At 47.5% G+C, this 13498-nt stretch overlaps 1 protein-coding gene and 1 non-coding gene across 3 annotated transcripts in view; both read left to right on the top strand.

The window, feature by feature from the left end:
- COL4A2 (collagen type IV alpha 2 chain) overlaps positions 1 to 13498 on the top strand; it is a 212732-nt gene that overhangs the window by 100642 nt on the left and 98592 nt on the right. The window lies entirely within an intron of this gene.
- LOC129464281 (small nucleolar RNA U13) lies at positions 6636 to 6739 on the top strand. Its single transcript, XR_008651520.1, has one exon. It is a non-coding gene; the product is annotated as a small nucleolar RNA U13 (small nucleolar RNA).

The raw sequence follows: 13498 nt of genomic DNA, 5'->3' as shown, positions 1-13498 counted from the left end.
AGCGAGGGACCATGGATGCGGGGCTCCAGCCACCAGAGTGCAGGGCAGAGAGGAGCTGCACCTAGAAAGCCGTGGCACACGCAGCACCAGGAGGCCTGAGCATCACACCCACCAACCCGAGTTTCACTCTGCAGGGAGCAGAGGGGCCTTCATGTTTTCACATTAGAAAGGGGTCGGAGAGCACGCTGGATTTCAGAATTTGAATGAAGGCAGCTAAGAGAGGAGATACATGAGGGTGCAGCGGGGTGCACAGAGGTAGTTCCAGAGTTTATGCAAGCAAGCAATGAGGAAGTCCAGATCCAGGAAGGAGGTGCTGGGAATGTGGAGGAAACGGCAGACTCCAGAGATGCTTGGCGGAAAGCCCAATGGAATCAGTGCCCTCCCAGTGCAGTGTGAGGACGGGGGTCAGCAGTGGCTCCCCCTTTCAGGTTCTGAAGCCCGGCTTATGGGCCTTGCAATTCACTGAGTTAAGGAGCAGAGAAGGAAAGGGGAGGGGTTGTTTCTGTTTTTTGGAGTTTTGCTGGGAGCAAGGTTGGAGGAAATGAGGTAAGAAGTTCAACTTGAAGCCTGCTGAGTTTAAAGCATCTCTAGACCCTCTAGACAGAGGCGTCCAGGAGGGAGGTAGGAGCTGTCCGCCTCTGAGCGTTCACTGAAGCCATTTGGTGTGAATGAGGTATCCCACCTCATGAGTTCCGAGGGGAAGAGAGCAGCAGAACTCCAATGTTCAGCAGAACAGGAATCAGGAAGGGGCCAGAGGTGTGAGGAGAAACCCAGGCGGGTGTATGGCCACCAGAAAAGCCCATTCCAGGAGGGAGGGGGCAGCTGTGCCGGGGCCGCCAGGGTCCCCAGGGCGGGGAGGGGCCCTCACAGCTGGGGATAGTGGCATTGCAGGCCCTTGAAGAAGAGTGTCAGGCCAGAAACCAGCTCGCCATGGTTCAAGGTGTGAATGGGGACAGGAAGTGGCTTTGGAATATGTCCAGGTTCTTTTTGAATAGAGAAAAATTCTTCCATCACCATGCTTCCCAAAAAGAGAATGAACCCACACTCTGGGATGTGAGGGCAGGAGAGTTGGCTTCACCGTCGGCTGGCCGTCCCCAAGTCCTGCCCCTTCTCCCGCTTCTGTCTGATGTGAGAGGTGTTGCCACTGCAGCATATCCAAAGTTCCAGACACGCAGAGCCACCCTCTGGCCATCGTCGGGGTCATGGATCCGTTAGGAGTGAGGAAGCGGGATGCGTTGGTGTGGAAGGCCTTTCATATGGCCAGGCGTGGACACAGAGAGAAAGTTCCAAACATCCTTGCGGCATTGCTCCTGCCTGGCTGAACAGTACATTCGCAGTGAGACAAACCCAGGTCATAATGAGAGCAGAAGACCACAACAGCCACATGACACATGCACACACACACGCACACATATACACACACACACACACGCACATATACAGGTGCACACACACACACACACATACATGCACATATACACATGCACACACACGCACACATATACACACGGACACATACACATAACACGCACATGCACATGCACACATGTACACACATGCACATTTACACATGCACACACACATACATACATGCACACATATACACACATTCTTGCACAAAAATCTCACAAAAACATCACGGGTGAAGCTTTCTAGGAATAATCTTATTAATATTACGAAGCTGACCACCCAGGCTGTGATGGGTAAATCGCAATATGGATATTCCAACCCCAAAGAAAGCAAGAATGTACCGTGATCAGCACAGACCCACCCCAGGACTCTAGTTTCCCTCTCCTTGCTCCTAATGAACCGAGTGCATCTCTGGGGTCTGTGCTGCTGCTGCTACACCTTTGTAACACCAAATGCTCAGGAAGCGTATCGGGGCAGCACGGCTGCCCTCAGTTGTTGCCTTCTATTTTGTGGATGAAAACTGCTATTGATTTCTCTTTTAACAAATGCCGCTGGGAAGAACCAGTGTTCTGGAGGCTGTTTTCGCCCGTGTCATGAGAACACGGCGCCAGCTGAGTCACTTCTCTGGAATGGAAGTTAATGTCACTTGGTTTCCTCTCACCCAGGACCCCAGGCTTCATGTCTGGACAAATGAGCCATGTATTATCTTTCCACCAGACTGAAGAAAGATCAGTTTCTTGTGGTTTGTTGTTCTTTTTTTAATTGCGGATGTGTGTTCAGCATTCGCCCAAATAATCATTCCAAACCGGGGAGTCTTAGGGGGAGTGCAGGATGTCCAGATAGCACCAGCCCTTTGTTAACTGGAGAGACAACAGACAATAACCCCGGCATGGTGAAACCCAGCCCACACGTCCCGCCCGCCCCAGGGCCAATGCTAGGGCCACCAAGTGGCCCTGGTAGCCAGTGGCTCCAGGACCAGCCTCAGACACTCGGTGTTACTATGGACAGTAGCTTTGTATAAGTTCCTAGCGAGGTGATTTCCAAAATATTAGATACCTTTAAAGACAGAGATGAGGAAGACTGGATTGGGATCTGGCTTTTACTGTCCGCCATTTAACCTTCCTCACACCAAGCTTCAAGGCAACAGGGAGCGTGAGACATCCGTGAGCAAGAAGCCAGGCTGCTCAGCCACTCACGGGCCACGTCCTCTTTCCCCTCGGGGGGCTTGCAGTTATCACAAAGTTAGCCCAGGTTTTTCTCTAGGCGTTGTTGCCAAGCTTATAATTCCACATGTTCACAGTCAAATATATGTTCAGATACTTTAAGTTGCTGCTGACATCCTGAGGGTATCTTCTGGCTGTAAACAAACATAATTCTGACCGCTGGGAGACTCATTCTGTTCTTGGACAGCCCCTTGGGGTTCAGGGACATGGACTCCAAGTTAACCATCTGATATGTGGGCTTCTGCCACTGGTGCTGTCATCTGGCACCTCCCTAAAACCTTCCCATTCGTACATGACCCCCGGCACCTGTTCTTTTTCTCCCCTGTCTTTTCTTCTTGACATCAAATTCGAAGCCACTTTCATACCCTTTTGTTTCCTTCACGACAAAATATGTTACTGATGTTAGTGTTACTGTTATAGCAGCTTGGTTTGTTCAGAAATCTAAACAGTGACATCTTTCTTCCATCTGGTGGAAAGATCATCAGAACTGATTTAACAGTAACATCAGTTCTTTCCTAGAAAACCCAGCTAGGTGGTATCAGTGAATATTTCCATTTCCCAAATAAAGAAAATGAGGCTCAGGGAAGGGCAGTGACTTGCCTGTGATCACAGAACTGGCAGAGCTGGGATTCAACCCCGGTAGCACTTCAAATCTGGTACTCTTCCTTCTTGACTGCACGGGGCTCCAAATCACGTGAATCCGTGTTTAACTGATCAGTGTTAAATCACTTCGGTTTGTTCACAAACCAAATGGCCACCATTCTGCCCTTTTCTCCTCTCAGCTGCCTCCTTCTCAATGCTCTTAAGCCCTCACTCACGGCCTGTGGGGTTACTGCAGGGACTTCTACCACTGTCTCCCACGTCCCATCTCAGCTGCTATCTGTGGTCAGCACCCAGGCCTCCCTACAGGCCTTCTCAGCCACAACAGCCTTCTCCCGAGGAACCTGTGCCTCCGCGAGGTGGCCTCCTGATTCCCACAGCTCCCCTGGAACACGAAGCTCGTCTTCTCCAAGGTCCAGCTAAACCCTGCTTCAGAATATGCTTAATCAGCCAACCTTTTGAGCATGCAGAACTCCAAAGCTGTTTAGAAAATCTTCCTAAGGCAGCCTGTTTTCAACAACGAATCTGTTCAGAGAAGCTAGAGAAAGCATAGGTTATGTCTAAATATTTCCCTGGAGTGTATTAATATTTCAGAATATTAGCCTGCAGCTCCAGGGGCCCCCTCTGCATACCTTTTCACCAGCGTTGCTAAAAAGTAACAGAAATGGCTTGTTTGGGTTTCACCTTCTTTTTCTACCCATCACTCTCTAGCAGGGAGGGGGATTAATGAGCCGTGAAATGGCTACAGTTGAGCAGGGTAGGGTTAAAGCAGAGAAGCCGTGTTCTTAAATCACCTCTGCAGGACTGTGGCTGGCTTGGTTTTGTATGGCTTTCCATGAACCCCAGGCATACATTGTTTATTTTTGTAGACAACTTGTCCATCTGCTTTTGGCTTAATTACCGCTTCAGGAAGATCAGTGGAAAAGATACATTCAGAGTCTAAGGTCATGTCTGTTCCTCAAGGGAAGTCTGTGTGTGGATGGCAATGCCCTATGGAACTCTTTTGAAAAGCCCCATATGAATCTTCTCTTTTATATACCAGCCGAATGGCCCAAACCTCTCTGTGCCTCAGTTTCCTCACCCATAAAATGGGTACCATGACAGTACCTACCTCGTAGAGGTTTGTGAGGACTACATAGGCTGACTATTGGAAAGTGCTCCAAACAGTGAACACTCTAGAGTCTAAAAATGTCAGCTGCTGTTACAGCTTAGTCCCAGCCAGGGGTCAAAGCTAATAACCTGAAACACTCTCTCATGGACCCTCTGCAATGGGCTGGGCCTAACAGGTCCGCCAATACACAAATTTGGAACACTTTCCTTTAAGCAAGTCAAAGGGAAGGGAATTGTCCAACGAATCAGTGGTTGAGTTTGTTCAACCACCCTGTAGAAAGGAAAATGGAATTCGATGTGCTCTTTCGACCTCTTTGGAACTCTGCAGTCAGGCCTTTCCTCGTGAGAGGCGAGCTCCCCCTGACAAATGAGGGAGCTGCCCTCTCTCCCATCGAGAGGAGTCATTGTAACCCAAAACAATCTCAAAATCTTTGACATCACTGCTGTTTGCAAATCTGTGCCTCCGGCCAAGGGCCAGTGGATGCTACTGCCTGCCACCTCGTGTTCACCACTGGAACTGCATGTCACTCCGAATCTGCTGACTTCATACCCTGGCTTAGAAACAGTAAAAAGACCAAACAAAAACGTGTCTTTTTTGGATCTAAGGTTGAAATCTGATTTTAAAACAGAGACATTCAGTAAGCATTAAACATCTTCCTTTTATAGTTTTCTCACAGACCTACATTGACAAACTCACCCCTTCCCTCCATAACCTTTACGCCCCTGAGTCACAGTAGTTGCCCTGAATTGCTTACGCAGGTCTGGCTTATCACCGACAGTTGTCCTCCAAACACTTGGTTCACATATTACCAGAACTAAATCTGGAGGAGGGAGTCCTGGCATTCCAGAGCCCTTGCCTCATTTTCTAGTGATCCCAGCAGATGGTCTGATTTATCTAATCAGATGCTGAGCGCGGGCCTCACTGGCCCAGCCCTCCTTTCCACAAGTCTGGTGGTCTCCTTTTTTATGACTCCACTTGAGAGGCCTGGAAAACTTTCTCCCTGATAATGCAAGTGATAAAACCAGAACATCTGATGGAACGAACAATCAGAAATTCCATTGGGCGGGCACAGGGCTTGGAGAAGAGTTGAGATTGCGGATGATGTTTTCCGGTAGATGAAGGTGACTGAAGGAATTGAATGGAGGGTGGGAGGGACCAAAGGAGAGGGTGAAGTCCTCCACAGCATGACCCACTGATACTCGGCGTCAGAAATTGGGAAGTCATTATAATGATCAGAAACGTGTTCTAAAAATAGAAGATTCCATGTGGGAAGAACATGAATTCTGCAGCCAGGCAGAGGGGTTAAATAGCAGTGCCATAACGCATGTGTTTAACAGACAGCACATGGAGTGTGTTCTGTGTGTCAAATCCTGCAAGAGATGCTGGGGACAGAGTGTGAATGAGGCATGGTCCCTACCTCCAAGGGCCTCGCGGTCCCACATGAAATGTGGGTACAAGGATGTAGCATGGCAGTGCCCTGCAGTGTGCCATGGGGAAGGAGCCCCAGCCGCCTCCTCCAGTTGTGAGGAGGGGAAGATGCCCCCAGAGAGCCCGTGCTTGAGTCACATCCTCTAGTGACCCTGAGAGCCGCAGGCTGTGAGGGCTGCGTGTGCCATGGCCCTGAGGTTCCAGAGAAACCGGCCCAACCGCTAGGCACTCAGTTAGACTGGAGGGTGCAGCGCACTGCGCCAGCGTGGGAAGGGGTGTGCCAGGGCAGCAGGGGACAAAAAAGCCCCAATGGCCATGGCGGGGTGGGGTGCGGTGGCTCACAGAGCCTGCAGAGCTGACACAGTGGCTTGGGGGCAAGGCAGACAGGGCTCTCAGAGGCCCCCCCCAACCTTCGCTTCACAAATGAGACATGAGCCAGCAGTGCTCGGCGGTGGCGAGCAGCCCGGACTGTGACGTGGGACCCTCAGCGTGTGGGACCCTCGGGGCGTGGGAAGTGGGTATTGCTACATGCAGAGCACCACTGGGTCCAGGTGAGAGGCTGTGGGTGAGAGGCTCATCTCTCCGGGCTGCCCCCTCACCTGTCTACGTGAGAAATAGACACACTCCTTGGCTCCCAAACCTGCCTGTGAATCTGAAGGGCTTGGGGGCCTTGCTGGAAACATCAACTCCTGACCGGGTGGTGGCTCATGGCTGTAACCCCAGCACTTTGGGAGGCTGAGGCAGAAGGATGACTTGAGCCCGGGAGTTTGAGCTGCAGTGAGCTATGACTGTGCCACTGCAGTCCAGCCGGGCAACAGCAAAACCCCGACTCAAAAAATATGTGTTCCATATAGATAAATGCCGTCTTTTTGTGGGTCATCAGCATGCTGCTGGGGCGTTCACACTCATGTGTGAGACATGCCTCTCTCAAACCTTGTTAAGATGTCAGCACATGACCCATCTCACATGAAAAAATTAAAAAGAAGAAAACAAGGAAAAAGAAAAATACATACATAAATTCTTCCCAGGCTCCTTCCTCTGACTCCCAAACTGCTAGACCAGAAAATTCACAAGGTCTGAGACTCCCCATAGTTGGTACTTTGGCAGCCAGCCCAGGCCATTCCTGGGACAGGGACCACTTCAGAACGATCACCCGGAACCCTGTTAAAATGCAGGACAGGAGAGGGCCCAAGCGCCCTGCCTGATAGGTAATGAGCCCCCAGGTGACTCTCACGCTGCTGACACCCCGATCTCTCTCAGACGCCCCAGATGCTCTCTGAGGTCCCTTCCAAGTCCAACATTTTGTGAAGCCTTTGGGAAAATAATCAGTTACCAATGGCAAAGAGCAGAGATGTAAATGTGAAAAGTTAGATTATATTGGTCTAATTTCAAATGGCTATCACTGTCTATAATCTATAAGACTTTTGCTAGGGAATGAGGCTTATGTTTGCCTATTAAGGAAGACAAAGGTTGTTTTTGTATCATAATGTATGAGAAGGAAATATTCTTTTATCCAAAATAAAATGAATCCATACTCTAGGTAAGAACTTTGGAGCCGTGTTTCTCTTTAGTTTCTGTATGGTAGAATTTTTTTTTGTTAATTATCTTTTTCCCCTGTCTTTCTGTAGCAGCAACACTCTGGGTGAATCTCAAATGCATTGTGCTAAGTGAAAGGAGCCAGGCTCAAGACTCCACACTGTATGGTTCTATTTCTGTGAGTGTCTAGAAAAGGCAAACTACATGGAGGCAGAAACATGAGGGATGGACCGAGGTTTGGAGAAGGGAGCATTTGATAACAAAGGGGCAACACCCAGAATGTTGGGTGATATGGAGCTTTTCTGTCTCTTGCTGATAGTGGTGGTTACACAACTCTGTTATTTGTTGTGTCTGTTAATGACACACCAAATAACACTCCAAAAAAAGTGAATGTATGTAAATTAAAAGATAAAATTTTTTTAAAGGGGTAAGAAAATGAAGTCAAAATAAAATAACAGTTAACTAGGCAGTAAGTAGCCAAAGGAGAAGGAGGACAATGGTGGTTATCAAGCATTTTCTAACAACAGAAAAGGTGGAGATCTATTTAAAGCACGTCCTATTCAGGAACATTTCAAATAAAGATAAGAGGGGAAAACGCTGTGCATCACAGCCAGTTCAAACCCCCTCCCCATGCCCACCGCCCTACCTTTGGCTCGTAACCTTTTTTCTTAGTTGGCCAATGTGGTGTTTGTTTGTTTCATCATAGCGGAACCAACTCAATATAATGCTAACTTCAAGAATATTTTTCTCTCATATATATAGACTGCTTTTCAGTCTAAATGCAGAATAGATATAACTCTTGGTCCTGTCCCTGGGCTATGCCACAGATCCTGAGCAGTCACCCTGGAAGGCAGGCAGCCTGCTTGCGCAGCTCACCGGGAGCCAGCCTTTGGAAGGCCGCCCACACGCCTTTCCTCTCTGCTTCCACCTGGGGCAGACTCTGCAGGCTGTTAGCTGCTTACTACCTGCAGAGGCCCCATGGGGTAATGACAGTCACGTGGCGCAATGGGAACACACCATCTCGGCCATGAGTCATGCCATGCTCTTGGGTGTGAAGATGACCTAAGAATACCAGGAAAATATTGGCACGTGCAGTTGGCACATGAAAATTAGTAACCTGCGAGTGAGGTCATAGTATAGACAATTAGCTCTTTTAATTGCCAGTCATCGTGTGATCCTGGTAGCTCAGTAGTTGCCGCCTATGCTAATGGTCACTCTCTAACCATGTAAGTGGAGGCCACCACCACAGCATCCGTTACCTCTTCATGACATCCAGGCTGCGTGAGGGTGATGCTCTGAGCATTGACACATTGCATGTCAGCGGTGCTAAATTAGAGCGTTTCATACCCATTCGAGGCCTGACAGCCACAGCTCTCTGCATGCTGCCTGCGGCTCCAGAATCTGCTTCCTCCTGGCCCCTTCCTCAGGTGCGGTCCGGACTCTCAGGGCCCTGAATCCATCCACAATCAGACTCCAAGTTTTCTTAGAGGATAAGCAGGCTTAGGAAATCACGTCAGTCTATTACACAATGACTCACATTTAGGCAAATGAAATGTATTTATTGCTAAAAGCACAGAGATAATAAAAGGCTTTCCCAGAAAATCAACTTTTCCAACACATGCCAGGCAAAATCATATCCAGACTATAAAAAGTTTGGGCTAAAAGCCATTGAGCACAACCGCCCATGTGCTGCCTATTTTTAGAAGAAGGAGCAGGGGTTTTCAGACACTGATACTATGGGTGGGGAAGAGGAGACCATCCACTTTTTCTCTGCTTTAAAATATACGCCCACCCCAGTCAAATCATTTCAGATAAAACTATATAACAGCATCTTAGAATTGTAGGTGGTACCTTCTGGGATTTGAAAATTTGTCTATGCAGATAAAGCATGACAGAAACCAGTGGCTTCCCAGACTTCGCCTTCACTCCTGAATCTAATTCGCTCCTGACCCACTTTCAGTTCTGCTGCCCTGTGGGCTGTGTCCCAGACAGTTCTCGAAATTTCTGTCAGTATCACCATCAGACAGACCAGATTCCATACAAGGAAAGCTAGGTCTTGGTTTCTTCAGATTATTTCCCTGGCAGACTTTTATTTTATTTTATTTTATTTTATTTTTATTTTTTGAGACAGAGTCTCACCCTGTTGCCACGCTGGAGTGCAGTGGCGCGATCTCGGCTCACTGCAAGCTCCACCTCCTGGGTTCACGCCATTCTCCTGCCTCAACCTCCCGAGTAGCTGGGGCTACAGGAGCCCGCCACCTCACCTAGCTCATTTTTGTATTTTTAGTAGAGACAAGGTTTCACCATGTTGGCCAGTGATCCGCCTGCCTCAGCCTCCCGAAGTCCTGGGATTACAGGCCTGAGCCATCCCGCCCAGCCCCTGGCAGACATTTTTAAAAAGCATTCGGCTAAATGTTTTTTTACAAATGTCACTTTAAAGGGGTAGACTCTCCTTCCTTTTCGAACTGTTCTCTATCGCATAAGCTCAGTTGCAGGAATACCTGGAAGGGACATAATCTCGGTCGCCGGGCAACACGCCTGTGATGTCAGGGCTTGTCTTCTTCATCTTTGCCTTTACTCAGCTCTTTTGTTTGTTTTTAGGTCAAGGTTATTGAGGCATAATTGACATGCAAGTCACTGAATACTGACAAACGTATACAGCCATAGAACCACCAGAATCATGCTATGGAGAAGGTCCGTTACCCCAGAAACTTTCCTTGTGCCCTCTCAGTTAGTCCCTCCCCTCCACCTCCAGCCCTGGCAGCCACTCATCTGTTTTCTGTCTTTAGTTTCGCCTTTTCTAGAATGTCATAAAAATAGCATCAGACAGTAAGTAGCATTTGCGTCTGGCTTCCTTCACATAGCAGAATGCCTTTGAGATTCAGCCTTCACTGCTGCACACATCGGGCACTTTGTTCATTTTGATTGCGGAATAGCAGTCCCAGGAGTGAGCTAATTTAATAAAACCGGGATGAACATTCTCATACAGGTCTTGGTGTGGACATAGGCCTTCGTTTCTCTCAGGTGTATACCTAGGAGTGGGATTGTTGGGTCCTGTGAACTTTAGAAGAAACTGCCAAACTGTCTTCTGAAGAGGCTGCACCCTTTTGCATTCCTGCGGGCAGCCCATGGAATTCGAGGTGTCATCCTTCCCAGCTCTTGGCGTGGCCACCTTTTTCTGTGTGTATTCACCATTTGAGTCCATCACAGTTATATCTCTCTGTGGATTTAATTTGCTTTTCCCTAATGACCACTGAAGTTTAGCATCTCTTCATGTGTACAACTTCTTTGGTGGTGTCTGCTCAAATCTTCTGCCAAATTTTGCAGTTGGGTTGTTCATTTCTTTAGTATTGAGTTTTGAGAGTTCTTTACATGTTCCGGAAGAAGTTGTTTATCAGATATGTGTTTTGCAAATATGTCTCCCAGTCTGTCCCCTGCCTTTTTATTTTTAACAGTATCTTTTGACAATCAAACTTTTTAAATCTAGCCAACTTTTTTTTTATAGGTTGTAATCTTTGCATCTTATCTAAGAAAACTTTGCCTAATCCAAAGTCACAAAGATATTCCCCTGTGTTTTCTTCTAGAAGGGATACAGCTTTAGCTCTTACATTTAGGTCCATTTTGAGTAAATGTCTGTATATCAAGTGACATAAAGGTGAAGGTGTGTTTCTTTACATGTGGATGTTATTTACTTTGTATTGACACTAGTGCTACAGTCTGCATCAAATAATTTTGGAGGGCAGAAATTCCAAGGGTCCATATAATTCTACCTCATATAACTGAAATTCTTAATAAAGAATAGTACCCAGGGGTGGGGCAGAGGTTTTATATACTAAATAAGGAGATAGAGATAGAAGGTGTCCAACTTAACCTCAGCTCTGTGTTGCATGGAATAGGCTGCTGATAGTTATGTGTGTAATATACTGTACGAATATTAGCCTTTACATTATTGTTACCTTGGAATATGCTACTAATTTCATCTTGCCAGGGTAGTCTAAAAATTGCTCAGAAATGCTAACTGACCATCCTTAAGAACAACGAATACTTCTAAATTTTGGCTGGTGGAATTATTCTTCTAGAGCTTAAAAAGTAGTCCTTTACGCCTTTTGGGACATTTTACATATTTGAAATGTGTGGCAAAGAGCTCACAGAAATTAACTAGGACTTAGGTTGGAATCCCCGGAGGATCACCAGGAATTGCAGCCTTGGACAGGCCTTGAAGGTCTGGAACACACTGCGGAAGGGAGGGAGGGTCCGCCCTGGGGAATGGAGAGGATATGGGCGTCTGCTGGGCGCCAGTGCCCATAAAAGGTGAGACAGGAAGAGTCCGCTTAGGAAGGAGAAGGGATTTCCTACTATTCAGATTTCGGCTGGTAAGTCATGAAAAGCTCATTCTTATTCTACCAGTAAAATACTGTACTGTAGATTAAAAATCCTGATGTGTAGTGAAGCAAGTTTTATCCTAGGCAAGACTGTTTTTATCCTTCTCTGATAAATGAAACTCTTTCTACTCCCTTACCCAAGGAATATTTTAAGGTTAATGAACAATGAATGGAAAGCACAGGGTTGTGTGATGTGGGGCCCTGATGAGTCATCCATCTGTCCACCTTTGTTTAAGTCTGAGGCTGTAGGGCTGCACTGCGTATGCCCGTATCTCATCATCTTTTGCCTCTTTTCTCAGAAGTGAAATTCCCCAATTCAGGAATGCGGCAGTGTCGGGACCGTGAGCGCATTGGCTCCACAGTCGTGGTATTTGAGTCATGTGGGTTCAAGTCTGGATTTGTTGTCTCTGCCTTTTCAGACTGCAGCTTCCAAAACCGGCCCGGATGGCCCATGCGCACCCCAGCCATGACTTCAGACAGGGAAAACAACGTGCAACACCCTCGTCCTCATGATAGTCAAAATGGATTCTGTCTTGTAGATATCACTGAAGTATAAGGCCAAGACTGATTGAATTAGAAATAATATTTAACCCACATAAATACTCTATGTTCCTCTGCATGACCCAGTAAGCCAGACCTTTCTACTGAGCTCCAACTCCATGCTTAAGAGGTTTTTCTTATTGAAAGTCACCTATCTCTTCCCTCAGGAATGCCAGGATGGGGGTTATGGTGGTCTCGCACAGTGGTTCTCAAACTTTTATATACCAAGGAGTCCTCTGGGGATCAGTTCAAATGCAGATTTGGGAGTTCTGGGGCCAGGCCTGAGACTCCGCATTTATAGCAAGCTCCCGGGTGACGCTGCTGACACAGACCTCCCTTGGAGCAGTAAGGGCCTGGTGAAGTCAGCCAGCTCCCCAGAGCTGAGTGCACCTCAGCCAGCCCTGACACTGGTCCCGTCTGAGCCCCCGTCCTCTCTCCTCTCCACTGGAGTTCGTGTCACTGCATGCAGTTGCCGTGGGGACAAAATGAGAGAAACCATGTTTAAAACTTGTAACAACGCATCATCTCAAAAGATACAAACAGTTAAACGATACTGTTCATTATCCTGTTTCTTAGGAAGTAGTACCTCTACATGGTCTGGTGGTGGGAGCAGGGCGGGGGACAGGGGGCATGACATTACCACTCCTGTCCACAGCGTCTGCTTGCTTCTGAGAAGTACTTTGTAGAAATATTTTTCTCAAGGATGTTGGAGGAATATTAGGAGCTTTAGAAATTTAGGAGCTTTTGAGATTTATGCAAAGACATTTAAACTAGACTCTTCACTTTCTGGGAGTAGTTTTTATTTTTAATGTCACTTATCACAAAAGGAAAGAAAGAGATGAAAATAACTTTTCCTGTCAGGACTTTTTGACTGAGGATGGAAGTTGATAAGGACGATGATTAGCACAAAGGAAAACCCTTGGCATGTACCTGGTCCTCCCAGCTGCTCTTTATAGATGCACCACACTTCCTTAGTGGGCAGGAAATCCTGGGGAAAAGCTCCATCCTGATGACCAAAGCGTGGCCTCCTCGGGCCGTGCAGTAAATGTCCACTGAATCCCAGCAAAGCAGGCTTTACATTGTGCACAGCGGAAAGGGCTCCCTCTGGGAGGACTAAGGTCTAACTCATTCTGCCCAGGCTCTTCCTGGCCCTCTCTCAGCGGGGAAGCTGGATGGAATTCTGGGAAATGTTCCATCTCATCAGAAGCTCAGGATGGACTGTTGAGAAGTGATGCCATCTTGACACTCACTAGAATGGCTATCGCCCA

This window comes from Symphalangus syndactylus, chromosome 15, assembly GCF_028878055.3.
Source record: "Symphalangus syndactylus isolate Jambi chromosome 15, NHGRI_mSymSyn1-v2.1_pri, whole genome shotgun sequence".
Classification (NCBI taxonomy): Eukaryota; Metazoa; Chordata; class Mammalia; order Primates; family Hylobatidae; genus Symphalangus; species Symphalangus syndactylus.
Note: the sequence above shows the minus strand (reverse complement) of the source record. Positions and strands in the feature narration are given on the sequence as shown.